Raw genomic sequence first — 13,222 nt, 5'->3', positions numbered from 1 at the left:
CCAGGAATAACATTATGACCACCTGATTAATATTGTTTTGGTCCTCCTTTTGCTGCCATCCTGCACTGTGTATTCTGACCCCTTTCTATCAGAACCAGCATTAACTTCTTCAGCAATCTGAGCAACAGTAGCTCTTCTGTTGGATCGGATCACATGGACCAGCCTTCGCTCCCCACGTGCATCAATGAGCCTTGGCCGTCCATGACCCTGTCGCCGGTTCACCACTGTTCCTTCCTTGGACCACTTTTGATAGATTCTGACTACTGCAGACCAGGAACACCCCACATGAACTGCAGTTTTGGAGACGTTCTGATCCAGTGGTCTAGCCATCACAATTTGTCCCTTCGTCAAACTCGCTCAAATCCTTACTCTTGTCCATTTTTCCTGCTTCTAACACATAAACTATGAGGACAAATTGTTCACTTCCTGCCTAATATATCCCACCCACTAACAGGTGCCATAATGAGGAGATAATCAGTGTTATACACTTCACCGGTCACTGCTCATAATGTTATGGCTGATTGGTGTATATTTAAAGGATCCAAATGTTGCAACGGACTCCTTGGTGTGTGTTCGGTTCATCTCAGTTCATTCAGTCTGTAGAAGATATAAGGATATTTTTCCAAACTGCAGTAATTACTCTTATGTAGGAAAGAAAGCAATGTTGTTGTAAGCAGTAAGTTGTAATGTCAGCACCTTTGATGTATAAAAAGGATATTAAATGCTAATTTAACAGTACTTTAGGCCTGAGTGACTGATGGTACTGATCTATTCTATTAAAGCTGCCTTTAGTAGCTTTTACCGGTTATAGGCAGGGACAGCACAATTTTTACATGAGTGGAGCCTTCAGTCTTCAGTCTACATCTAGTGTATCAAAACTAGCCTATTTTGGTTTCAGCTGCACAGTGTCCAAATATTCATTTTTTTTAACTGCTTATAAGGGTGCAGGGTCACAAAAAACCTGGAGCCTAGCTCATGGGACTCAGGACTCAAGGCAAAAGACACGCAGGACAGGATGCCAACCCTACAGTCCCACACACACACACACACACTACAGACAATTTTGAGACTCTTATCAGCCCCCATGTGCTTGGACTGAAGGAGGAAACCAGTGTACCCAGAGGAATCCCTCAAAGCTTAGGAGAACACTGAACCCCTAATCCAACCACTAATCCACTATGCCTATTTGAGGAAAAGTATCTTCATACCTCAAAACAGTACTTTTCATGATAAATTCTTCAAAACTGTGATTAATATTGCTCTTCCTTTGCAGGCAGGTGTTGGGCCCTACTGAGCATGTGCAGAGTATCACAGTAGCTGATTGGACCAACTGAACCCACTCTCCCCCTACAACTATTTCTTATGCTTTTAAGACACACTTGGATTACGTTGGCACTGAAGACAACCCAGCTAGATTTATGGACATGGTCCCGCAGCTTCACGTCTCCCATCTGCACTTCCTGTTAGTTTTTCCTCATCCTGAGTGTGTGCACAGCTGCCATGTCTATAAGCAAACCCTCTCAAACAGGGATTTAAAAATAAGAGCTGCTTTTATTAAGCGGCTCCCTGAATGACTCGTATTTAGTACGTATCTGACGTTCTGACGCAAATGAATCACTTCCTTATCCCTTTAGCGCTGAACAAGTCATACATTAAAAACGCTCCACTGGTACAGTAAACAATCTATTTACCTCAGAATCTCAGCTGCAGTTAACCTGGAGTGAAAAAGAAGTCAGTTTATAAGAGAAAATCTTTATTTTACATTAAGTGAGTTAGTTAAATATCCAGTTAATGTAAGTGTGGTAATGCAGTGTTGTGGCTGGAGTATGATAATGGTACTTGAGCAAACAGTGCATGTGACAGCTGTATTCTGCTTCTACCTGGCAACACATGTTTGCTTTAGAGCCTTTATAGCAGATAGACAGACTTTGTACTGGGATGAGTCAAAGCAGATGGGCTTTGTACATGTACAACGGATACATTGCACTGTCTTGGGTAGAAATAAAAATAATACATGCTTCATTGCAAAGAAAAGTCTGTTTTCTTTTTTGCCTCACTATATTAAAGCCTTTGAGCTCTGTAGATGAAATATAGTATTACAAACAACCCGGAGAATAGATTTTTATTGTATTGTACCTCTCTCTACATGGATTAACCTGGTGGTTGCAAGCAGCAAGTGGATCCGCATTCAACCAGTATTAAAAATGTATGATTTTAGGTCTGATGATTATCTCCTCCAGCTTTATTTTGTCACAGGGGTGCAACAGGTACCGTTGCTGCCTCACAGCTCCAGGGTCTCTGATTCACACCTCAGCTCAGGTTACATCTCTGTGGAGTTTCATATGTTCTCTCAGTGTCTGATAGGTGGATTGGCTAAGCTAATTTGCCCCAAAGTGTGAGATGAATGTGTGTGTGTGTGTTCATGGTGCCTTGTGATATCCTGCTGTCCCATCTAGTGTAAATTCCTGCTGGACCTCTTTAGAGAAAATTTTTAGATTGAGCTGGGAAAGACCTTCTGACCTTATACACCAGTTGGTGAAAAATCTGATCTGAAGATAAAACAGCCAAGCAAATACATTTATGGTAATTGGCAGTTACCATGGTCCAGAGTGACTTACATTTTTATTGCATGTTATACAACTGAGAAATTAAGGGTTAAGGACCTTGCTCAGGGGCCCAACTTGGTGGACCTGGGATTTGAACCTTCCAATCTGATGTCCAACACCTTAAGCACTAAGCTACAACATCCCCAAATAACATACTAAACATTCATATTAAATCAGGTGGTGCCGTGACCCGAATGGCACATTCAAACTTCTCTGGTGAATTATACCATTATTTATGAACCAACAGAAAAGAAAGGATGGATTCCTTTCATTGTAAGATTGATGTGGAGGAGAGAAGGAAGCAGTTTTAGGAAAATTTCTTATGGATTAAGAAATTGAGAGAGTTGTAGTCTGTTTTTATGTTTAAAGACAGATCTATTCTAGGTGTACAAAAGCTTTAATGCTTTAATGTGTATATCTCTTTATTGTGTCAGTAATGCTACTTTAACTAAAGAAATTGCGTACCACAGCTTCAAAATAATGTTTTATATTTTATTAGCAAACATGCCCATACCCATTACACCAACCATGAGCAAACTCTAGTACACTCTTGCTATAGACAGTTTAGAACAACACTAAACATCTTTACCAGCTTACAGGAAGTGTATTGCTTCTTGAATGGACTGCATGTTTTACTGACCATCATTCATACAGGAAGCAGCTAGCTAATTACAAAGACAGCAAGTTAAAACAAAAATCCTGGCAAAGCCAGTATAGTCGACTGCATTGACTGCATATGAGATGTGCTAATGTGTAATGGTGTGTGAAATAAGGTGCTTAGCATATAGGCATGAAACATTAGTGGAAATGGAAAAGAGAGATCTGATAGAGCAGGGGTTACTCCATGTCATAAAGACGTCACAATGACGTTCTACCCTGTGTGTACATTACACGGAGGTGGGAAATGAATGGAAGAAATTCACCGGCACGTACCGTGTGAGACGGAGAGATTTACTCGGCTTGGACCTGCTCCTAAGCATTCATCTTCTAATGCAGTGACGTACGTCAGACTTGTGTCGAAATGGAAAGGGAAACAATGTACTCTGCACAATACCATTACTTTTTAGGTCAATTACAGCTATTTGCACTCCATTATTTAAGCGCACAACTCATTTACGTAAGCTTTCAGCTCATTATATTCATTGCATTGTAGCTTTTTTTGCTGTTAAGAATTATATTTTTCAGCCAGATTTGGCAGAACGAGGATCTGTTACCTCATGGCTTTTTCTCTCTCTTTGAAGCACGCAACATCTAGTTGTCTCAAAGAGTGTCATTTGTCAAGGATGTGTGGTCGTCATGGAAACCTCTTTCTCCTTCTCTCTCTCTCTCTCTCTCTCTCTCTCTCTCTCTAAGTGTGTGCCACTGCAGCCACACCAGTCTGGGAGGAAATTAATGTATTAATGTATTAATGTATTAATGTGATCTATCTATCTATCTATCTATCTATCTATCTATCTATCTATCTATCTATCTATCTATCTATCTATCTATCTATCTATCTATCTATCTATCTATCTATCTATCTATCTATCTATCTATCTATCTATCTATCCATCTATGCTTAGCCCAGATCCCATCTTCAATAATACATTTATTACTATTAACCTGTATAACATAGTAACATGTAATAGAAAATGAATGCATAAATATCTATCAGTTTAAACATTTATTAGCTTAAATTCGGTTCCATATGCTTTGCTTTCTTTACATTAGTAAGCACATTAAAAATTAAAAGGGCACATTGTTCAGATTTGTAAACAAATGAAACATAAATTTAATCCTATATTAGTCTTCGATACACATTTAGTTGCCTTTCTATCTCTATTTCTGCCTCTACCTATCTCTATCTAAATTAAATTGAGTCGTGGACACTGGATTCACCCTCATGCTGACTCTCTAATATATTCTCCTATCACATGCTACTCCTCACTGACCCACTCGTTCAGCACAGCCCCTTCCCCATATTTCCATGTAACCACTCAGCAGCCACACCACCACAGTAATCAAGTTTGCTGGAGCGTTGCAGGAGAGTCTACATGCAGGGTGGGTTATGAGCAGATCTCTAAGGTCCCGTGGTCTCTGAGGCAGTAAGGTGGTGTAGCTCTGTGGCGTTTCTATAGCAAATAATGACTGAAGGCACCAATTAAAGGCCCAAGCAAGCAATACAGCTGATAAGAGAGATATCCAGAGGACATGAGCGTGGAAGAGATAAAGAGAGGACAAATAGCAAATGAAGTCCAGAGAATCAATGGTGTGCAACTCTATTCACCCATCAACCAGGGTTCACCTCTACCTTTTTTAACATATCCATGATACATACATAATGATTTCAAATTAAAATAATGAATGAGGATTATGGGGACATTTATTTATACAAGGTTTTAAAGGTGATGTGCTAGGTAGTGTACTGTTTAAAGGTGGTGTACTAGGTAGTAAGATACTATCAGGTCATTTTATAATAATCTGAATTGGTCACTCAGAAAATCCCAGATTGCGTAACCCGATTCTGAATTCGAGGAACTTTCTAAATGTGAACATTGACGTAGCTTTTAAACTTAAGTGGCTAACTCTGACTCTGTTGATTTCGTAGGTATTAATAATGTTTACATTTTGCTATCTAGTATCCCGGCTAGAGAAATATTTCTAATATAGAAACAGAGTTAGCACTGCATATTTCCCCCGGGCTATGAAACTATGCTCTAAAGGACAATTAGCAGGGTTTTTTGCAGTGTTGACCCCACATTGTGATGCTAAATGTGAACTATGTGTAACAATCACGTATTAAAATGTTTCAGCTAGACGCTTAGCAACAGAAACCCAATCAGAACGTGAACAGCGCCTCTGTGCATCACATCACGTACCTCGTACAGTCACCGAAACCCTGCATGTTGTGTAAACAGTAGTTAGTTTCTTCTTTTCTTTTGTCAAAGTTCTTCCTTTTGTCTTTTTTTCTTTGTTTGTTGCCTTTCAGGAGGCTTAGGAAAAGCCTAGGAGGATTTACGTGGCGACATTTTTTCTCGCTGATGCAAAAGAGTCAGACATGCCATTATTTAAAGCGGTTGAATGCTGGATTTGTCCAGTCATGGTTGTAGACGCTGCAAATATGCAAATCAGACGTTTAACCCAGGGTTAGAAACATCAGATTATGAAGAGGCAGAGATAATTGTTAACGTGAAGAAAGATACTGAAGAAAGGATTCTGTTTACTCCAGGTGTATGTGTGAAAAGCCTTATTTACATAGACTACATGCATGTTAGATATTCACTTAGTGCAGCACGGTGGCCTCACAGCAAGACGGTCCTGGGTTCGAATCCCGGGTTTGAACAGGCAGGGTCCTTTCTGATGATTGCATGTTCTCCTTGTGCCTGCGTGGGTTTACTCTGCATACTCTGGTTTCCTCCCACATTCCAAAAATATGTACATTAGGTTGATTGGTAATTTCAATTCCAAATAATTGTGGTTGTCTGTCTATGTGTGGCCCTGTGGACTGGGAACTGACTACCTGTCCAGGGTGTACCCCTGCCTTTCTCCCAGTGTGTGTCCCGTGACCCTAATTAGGAATAAAGTGGGTATAGAAAATGGATATTCACTATTACTTCTACTCATGTTTGTAATTTTTCTATATGAATTATTCTAAATGATTTTAGCTTAATTCCCCCTTTTTAACCCTTTAATGTCCAAAGCAATGGAAAAATTCGAACTTTGCATTTTTTATTTAATTCGGTCAATAATAACAAAAATATATAACTTTTTTTTAACAGATCCCATAAATATTTAAATATAGGCTTCTACCAAACGGTTGCCCAATTGGCTTGGGTTGAGTTAAAGAAACATATTAATGAAATATAGTGACTCTACCAAACGATTGCACAGAACATATCTGTTAAATATAATTCATGTGCATCTACCAAATTATAATAATAAAATAATAATGTATTAATTTGTATTATTTTTAATATTTGATTTTTTTTAAATTAATTAATTAATTAAAAGCAAAAGCATTTTTGAATATAAGATTTTAATACAAGGGTCACAGAGTACATTTCTTATCAGTTAGCTGAGACAGAAAACAACCTCACCCCCAAATGAAATAAAATTGAAACCCCCCTTTTCCCCATTCCCATCTCTTCATCTGGTTCAGGCCTCTTTCTATCATCTATTGGCTTGAAAGGTCATGAATGACGCTGACACGCGTGAGAAGCTCACAGATGTCGGTGATCTGAGCTGTGCAAGTAATTAACCTGCTGATAGCAGGACGGTGTGATGGCTCCATCTCCAGCGATGACGAACAGAGATACAGGTGACCTTCTATCAGCAGGTTGTGTTCAATAATCCACACACGGAGGCTTTCTGATCTGCTTCAGTGATTCATAAATGAATTACAGGGAATTATTCTGTACATGTAGAGGTGTTTGTAACTAACAATGCCTCTTGTAGTATGTTGTGTTTCTTTGGTCTATGAATAAAAAAGTGATTAGTTAATCAATAGTTCTTCCTTTTCCATTAAAAAAAAAAAGCAGAATGGTTTCCTTCAGAGCCTTGTTTGTCTATGAAATAATATTCACTAAATAAATAATATAAATACACAACATTGAGATGTAACATACAAATAAGGAACATACAGTATATATGAAATCGACCTATGGGGCCTATTTTTAATCAGTGGAACCAAATGAAGGATTTTCTGGCTGCATGTTATGACTCTGTTGGCTTTCAGTGTGAGATTTGTGTTTTTCCCTCTGTTGGATAACCTTACACAGGATTTTAGTGTTTAAAGGTAACATTTTAGCTGCTTTTCAGGTGAAGCATCTTCACCATCTCCATCAGCAGTGCATCACAGCAGGGACTCTCGCCCTGGTTCTCTGAGAAATGTTCTTCCACCCTCACCACTGCCTACAGCAGCAGAGGCTACACTGACCATAGGATTGTGAGTCACTTAAACTAAAAACGCATACACTCTGCTTCCTGGATGCAGATGAACCCTTTTAACCTGTACACTGGAGTTCCAGTCTGCTGAGGGAACTGAAATCGACTTAACAGACATTTTCAATCAGTATAAACAAATGAATTATTTTATCGGTGTGAGTCTGATAGAAAATGAGTCAGGACTCTGATGGCTTTCAGTGTGAGATGTGTGTTTTTCCCTCTGTTGGATAACCTTACACAGAATTTTAGTGGTTAAAGATCAAATTTTAGATGCTTATGAACCAGCACTTAATTCATCCATCCATCCATCCATCCATCCATTTTCTATACCCATTTTTTCCTAATTAGGTTCACAGGGATCTGCTGGAGCCTATCCCAGCACACACTGGGCAAAAGGCAGGGGTACACCCTGGACAGGTCACCAGTCCATCACAGGGCCACACATATAGACAGACAACCACACACACACACTCTCTCCTATGGGCAATTTAAAATTACCAATCAATCTAATGTACATGTTTTTGGACTGTGGGAGGAAACTGGAGTACCCGGAGTAAACCCATGCAGGCACGGGGAGAACATGCAAACTTCACACAGAAACACTTAGTTCATCCCACAAAGCAGAAATGGTTTGATATCATCATTTACTTTGAGGATTTGAACATTCATGTGGAAGAAACTTACAGATTCTTGAAGTCCTGAGTGTCTACATTCATATGAGCTTCATATTAACCACCACTGTGAAGTGAGACATGACAAAAACATTCAATGATCAACAAGGACACAAGAAAACAGGAGAAAAAAAATCCATTTTTTAGCTCTAAACATAGCCCATGATCAGTCTGAGGTGAGTAGACGTCACAACAGTGCTTAGAAATCAAGTGAATGAAATGCCAAGAGCTGGCTTCTTATCTGTGTTGTGAAGGACTACACACACCAATAAAGGCTCTAGCTGTTGACACGCACTGCTGTAGCCTCCATCGCCTTTATGTAGCTGAATGTTATCAGAGCCACAGATTGTGATGCACTGCACCTTGCACTTATCCAGTGTATCCAGCAATTACCGTGCCACAATGGGATCAGCGGGCCAAAAGGGCTCCACTCTGTACTGTCAGCCTGCTTGACGGCTTTCTTCTTGAACCCCTTTGTCGAATTCATCTCGGCTCTCCAACCCGGCGTGGGGATGAGTCATACAGCTCTACTCTCCATCGCTGCCTGAGAGCTGCAGAATAAACACGCTCAGGGTCGGATTTTAATTAGAGCACGTGTTTGATAGAATATCTGCTGGCCTTTGGGGGAAATAAGGTTAGAATTATGTGTGATACCACACCATTTATACGGCTCTTATTTTTATTTAAAGGAATAAATTGTTAGTTGATCGTTAAGAAGTCTGGGTGAGTCTCAATCAGTTCCCCAGTTCAGTAGTAGTTCAGGGTGCTGAACATGGTCAGCCATTTGAATCTCTCTCGCTCTCCCTTTCTCTCTCTCTCTCTCTCTCTCTCTAACTGGAACTCACAATGCACCACAAAAGCCAGAAAACATCAAGGCTCACTATGTTCCCTTCCTGGAAATGACGTCATATTTGCTAAAGCTAGTCATCTGAAAAAAATGGTGGTTGCCATTTCAGAGAAAATTGAGTCATCAGTTTTCCAATGTGTAGTGATCCAGGATCCTTACTGATCCCGTGCCCCAACCTATTTGTGTAATATACTTATTCCCCATAAATAGGGAGCTGAATGAGATTCACTCTCAAGGCTCTCAAGGCTCAACCCTTAATTGTATAAAAAATGGAAGTTGCTCTGGATAAGGGTGTCTGCTAAATGTACATAAACAATGTTGTAAAATGTAAGAAGAAGAAGACCTCATGATATCTGGAATCAAATACACTTATAAGTGTTTACACTGTCATCAGGAGATTTTTTCCCCCATGTTGCCACAACCGTCTGGGGTAAATTTAACTGATCTATCTGGATGGGAAAAATGGCATACCCTCTCTCCTCTATTAATCACATGCTTTTCTTTCTTGTGTTATATGGCCCTGTGACATGATAAAAATATGATAAATGTAAGTAATATTATAAAAGCCTAGGTGTAGTTTCTATTAATGGTCTGTTTGTGTGGTATGAAATTTGGTTAATTTCATTTATTTTTCTATTTTATTCTGGTCCAAGGAACCAGAAAAACTAATTTGGCAACAAATGAGCCCAAAAACAATTCCTACTAGGAACTGTATCATTACTTTACTAGTAAAGAAAAAATGCGGGTAGTTGGTTGAAATCAGTATTCATTCAATTCATGCACTGTAAACCCAATAGGATTTACTTTATAGGAAATGACCACCCTCTGTCTGTGTAGTGCAGGTTGTTCTGTGGTAAAGAGGGATTTATCTGAGAATAAAAAAAAAAAAATAGACCAGTAAACCAAACAGCCTGTTGTATATAGATAAGTCCCATATAATGTAGACTAGGACCAGGACTGGACAACACTAAGATCTTCTGAAATAAGATGGTCCCTGGCTATCATCTTCTAGTCTATAGTTTGCAGAATATTTCTGAGGTAAGGGTGTTTTTTTGATAAGTGCTATACTGCCACCTACATTAGATGGATCTGGAAATGACAATAACAGTCGAGAATATTAAACCACTGCCACCTGGTGGACTGTTGGTGATAAAGACAGACAGACAGACAGACAGACAGACAGAAAGAAAGAAATATCGTTATCATCATCATCATCATCATCATCATCATCATCATCATCATAATATAATCATATTATAATTATCATCATCATCATCATCATCATCATCATCAACAATAACAATAATAAAAATAATATATGTTGTTTATTGTGTAATAATAATAATAATTATATTAATATTAATATTAAATGGAAAATGTTAATCTATCCTCGGCAAAAATGGAAAATATTTGTGTAATTGTTTGCTACTCCAATTAAGTACTATTTTAAGGCTGGCACTTTACTATATGTGAAATTGAACCCCCCCCCTTTTCTTATAAATTTAATTGTCAAATACTTTTGAGGATATGAAGCTAGTGGGTACAAGTATTGAGGATGCAGAAGACAGTGATAGGTGGAGAGAGATGATTCGCTGTGGCCGAAAGAAGAAGAAGAAGAAATTGTCAAATACTTTTCTCAAATATTTTTCTCTGTTGTTTTTTAAGTAATTTTTGGAGTTACTGAGTCATACATTATGAGGTGTCTAATTATGCCTCCCATTTAAAATGCAACAATTGCCTTCAAAATTCAGAGAAAAAGAAGTCTATTAAATTATGTTAAGCATAAGTTAGGAATGTGGTAGGTATGTTTTATATATTAGCTAGTATGTAGTGTATATATTTCGTTTTTCAGTTAGCCAGTTAGCTAATGGTGTTTTGTTAAATAGGCCTAGAGATATTTATAGCAGATGTTTTGCAGAAATAAACCTAGCTAGCTAGATTTTGTACACTGGTTTGTTAAATTAGCTAGCTAGTTACGCTTTCTTCTCCATGCTAATGAGCATTAGCATTAATTCCGTAACAGGGTTACGTCTGTTTAGCTAATTGAAACTAAATTAATAAATGAAAGAAACTAAAATGTAAATTTGTAACAGGAAACCTGATGCCAAAGGAAGCTGATAATCACAGGATGTCATTCTAAGATCAGATTCTTTGGGGCTTTCTTCCTGTGTCTGCTGCTATTTTACTGCTGAAACTGCAAACTTCAGTAATGATGATGTGTCATGTTGTGAATGCATTTACTGAAAACTGGTGCAACACTTACTAGGCATATCTGCTTCACCTCCTGAAACGCAACACAACTCTGGAGCACCATTTCACCTCAAACACCTTTTCTAATTTGTCATTCAGGTGTAAATATTTTGCAATCCTTCCATCCATTCATTATTACTGAACCGTTCTGAGAAAGTGAACAGCAAAGTCAAACATTCTGAAGTGAGCTGAAAAAAAAAATGTTTCGAAAGGTTTTGTAGTGTAGAGAGGGCGAGTTTGTGCGACACACCCACTGAGTCATTAGCAACTTCATGTTATTATGGAATCAGGCCAAAAGTGGGAGTGTGAACCACAGAGATAAGAACTCTACGGAAGGAGTACATGGTTTTATGGTTCTTGAATTGTGTTTTTTGTAGGATCTTAACCCTTGTAGGGTCTGCTTTAATGACTGGAAAAGAGGAGATTGAGAAGTGGCTTTGTTTTCATAAGACTCTAACCCATTGTTCTAACACTTTTTTTCCCTGTGGCTGGAAATGAGCCTCATAGCCTTCTGTGTGATGAGTGCAAATCACTGTATACACATCTGTAACATCAGCACAAATCACTACTGCACTATCTACACACATCTCCCTATGTGTGTGAGGGGTCGCCACAGTGGACCAACTGGTCCGCACAACATCTTTTACACCAGATGCCCTTCCCAATGCAACCCTCCCATTTTTATCGGGGCTTGGGACTGACACTGCATCCAGTGGCTGGGGTGTGGGCACAGACTGGGAATCAAACCCGGGCTTTCCGCATGGTAGGCAAGAAACCTACCACTGTGCCACCAGCACCCCTTGTAAGTAACATCAGTATAATTTACACAAATCACTATTGTACTTTATACACATCTGTAAGATCAGCACAATTTACACACATCACTATGGTACTATATACACATCTGTAAGATCAGAACAATTTACTGTACTACTTTATACACATCTGTATGATCGGCACAATTTACACAAATGACTATAGTACTATATGCACATCTGTGTGATCAGTACAAGTCGCTGTACTACTATATACACATCTGTATGATCAGCACAATTCACTGTACTACTATATACACATCTGTATGATCAGCACAATTTACTATACTACTTTATACACATCTGTAAGATCAGCACAAATCACTGTACTACTATATACACATCTGTAAGATCAGCACAATTTACACAAATCACTATAGTACTATATACACACCTGTATGAATGGAAAAATTTACACAAATGACTATAGTACTATATACACATCTGTAAGATCAGAACAATTTACTGTACTACTATATACACATCTGTATGATCGGCACAATTTACACAAATGACTATAGTACTATATGCACATCTGTGTGATCAGTACAAGTCGCTGTACTACTATATACACATCTGTATGATCAGCACAATTCACTGTACTACTATATACACATCTGTATGATCAGCACAATTTACTATACTACTTTATACACATCTGTAAGATCAGCACAAATCACTGTACTACTATATACACATCTGTAAGATCAGCACAATTTACACAAATCACTATAGTACTATATACACACCTGTATGAATGGAAAAATTTACACAAATGACTATAGTACTATATACACATCTGTATGATCAGCACAAATTACTATACTACTTTATACACATCTGTAAGATCAGCACAAATCACTGTAGTACTTTATACACATCTGTAAGATCAGCACAAATCACTGTACTACTATATACACATCTGTAAGATCAGCACAATTTACACAAATCACTATAGTACTACATACACATCTGTATGATCAGCGCAATTCACTGTACTACTATATACACATCTGTATGATCGGCAGAATTTACACAAATGACTATAGTACTATATGCACATCTGTGTTATCAGTACAAATTGCTGTACTACTATATACACATCTG

The sequence above is a fragment of the Hemibagrus wyckioides genome, linkage group LG18, assembly GCF_019097595.1.
Source record: "Hemibagrus wyckioides isolate EC202008001 linkage group LG18, SWU_Hwy_1.0, whole genome shotgun sequence".
Taxonomy (NCBI): domain Eukaryota; kingdom Metazoa; phylum Chordata; class Actinopteri; order Siluriformes; family Bagridae; genus Hemibagrus; species Hemibagrus wyckioides.
The sequence above is the reverse complement of the archived record's forward strand: the minus strand, read 5'-3'. Positions refer to the sequence as shown.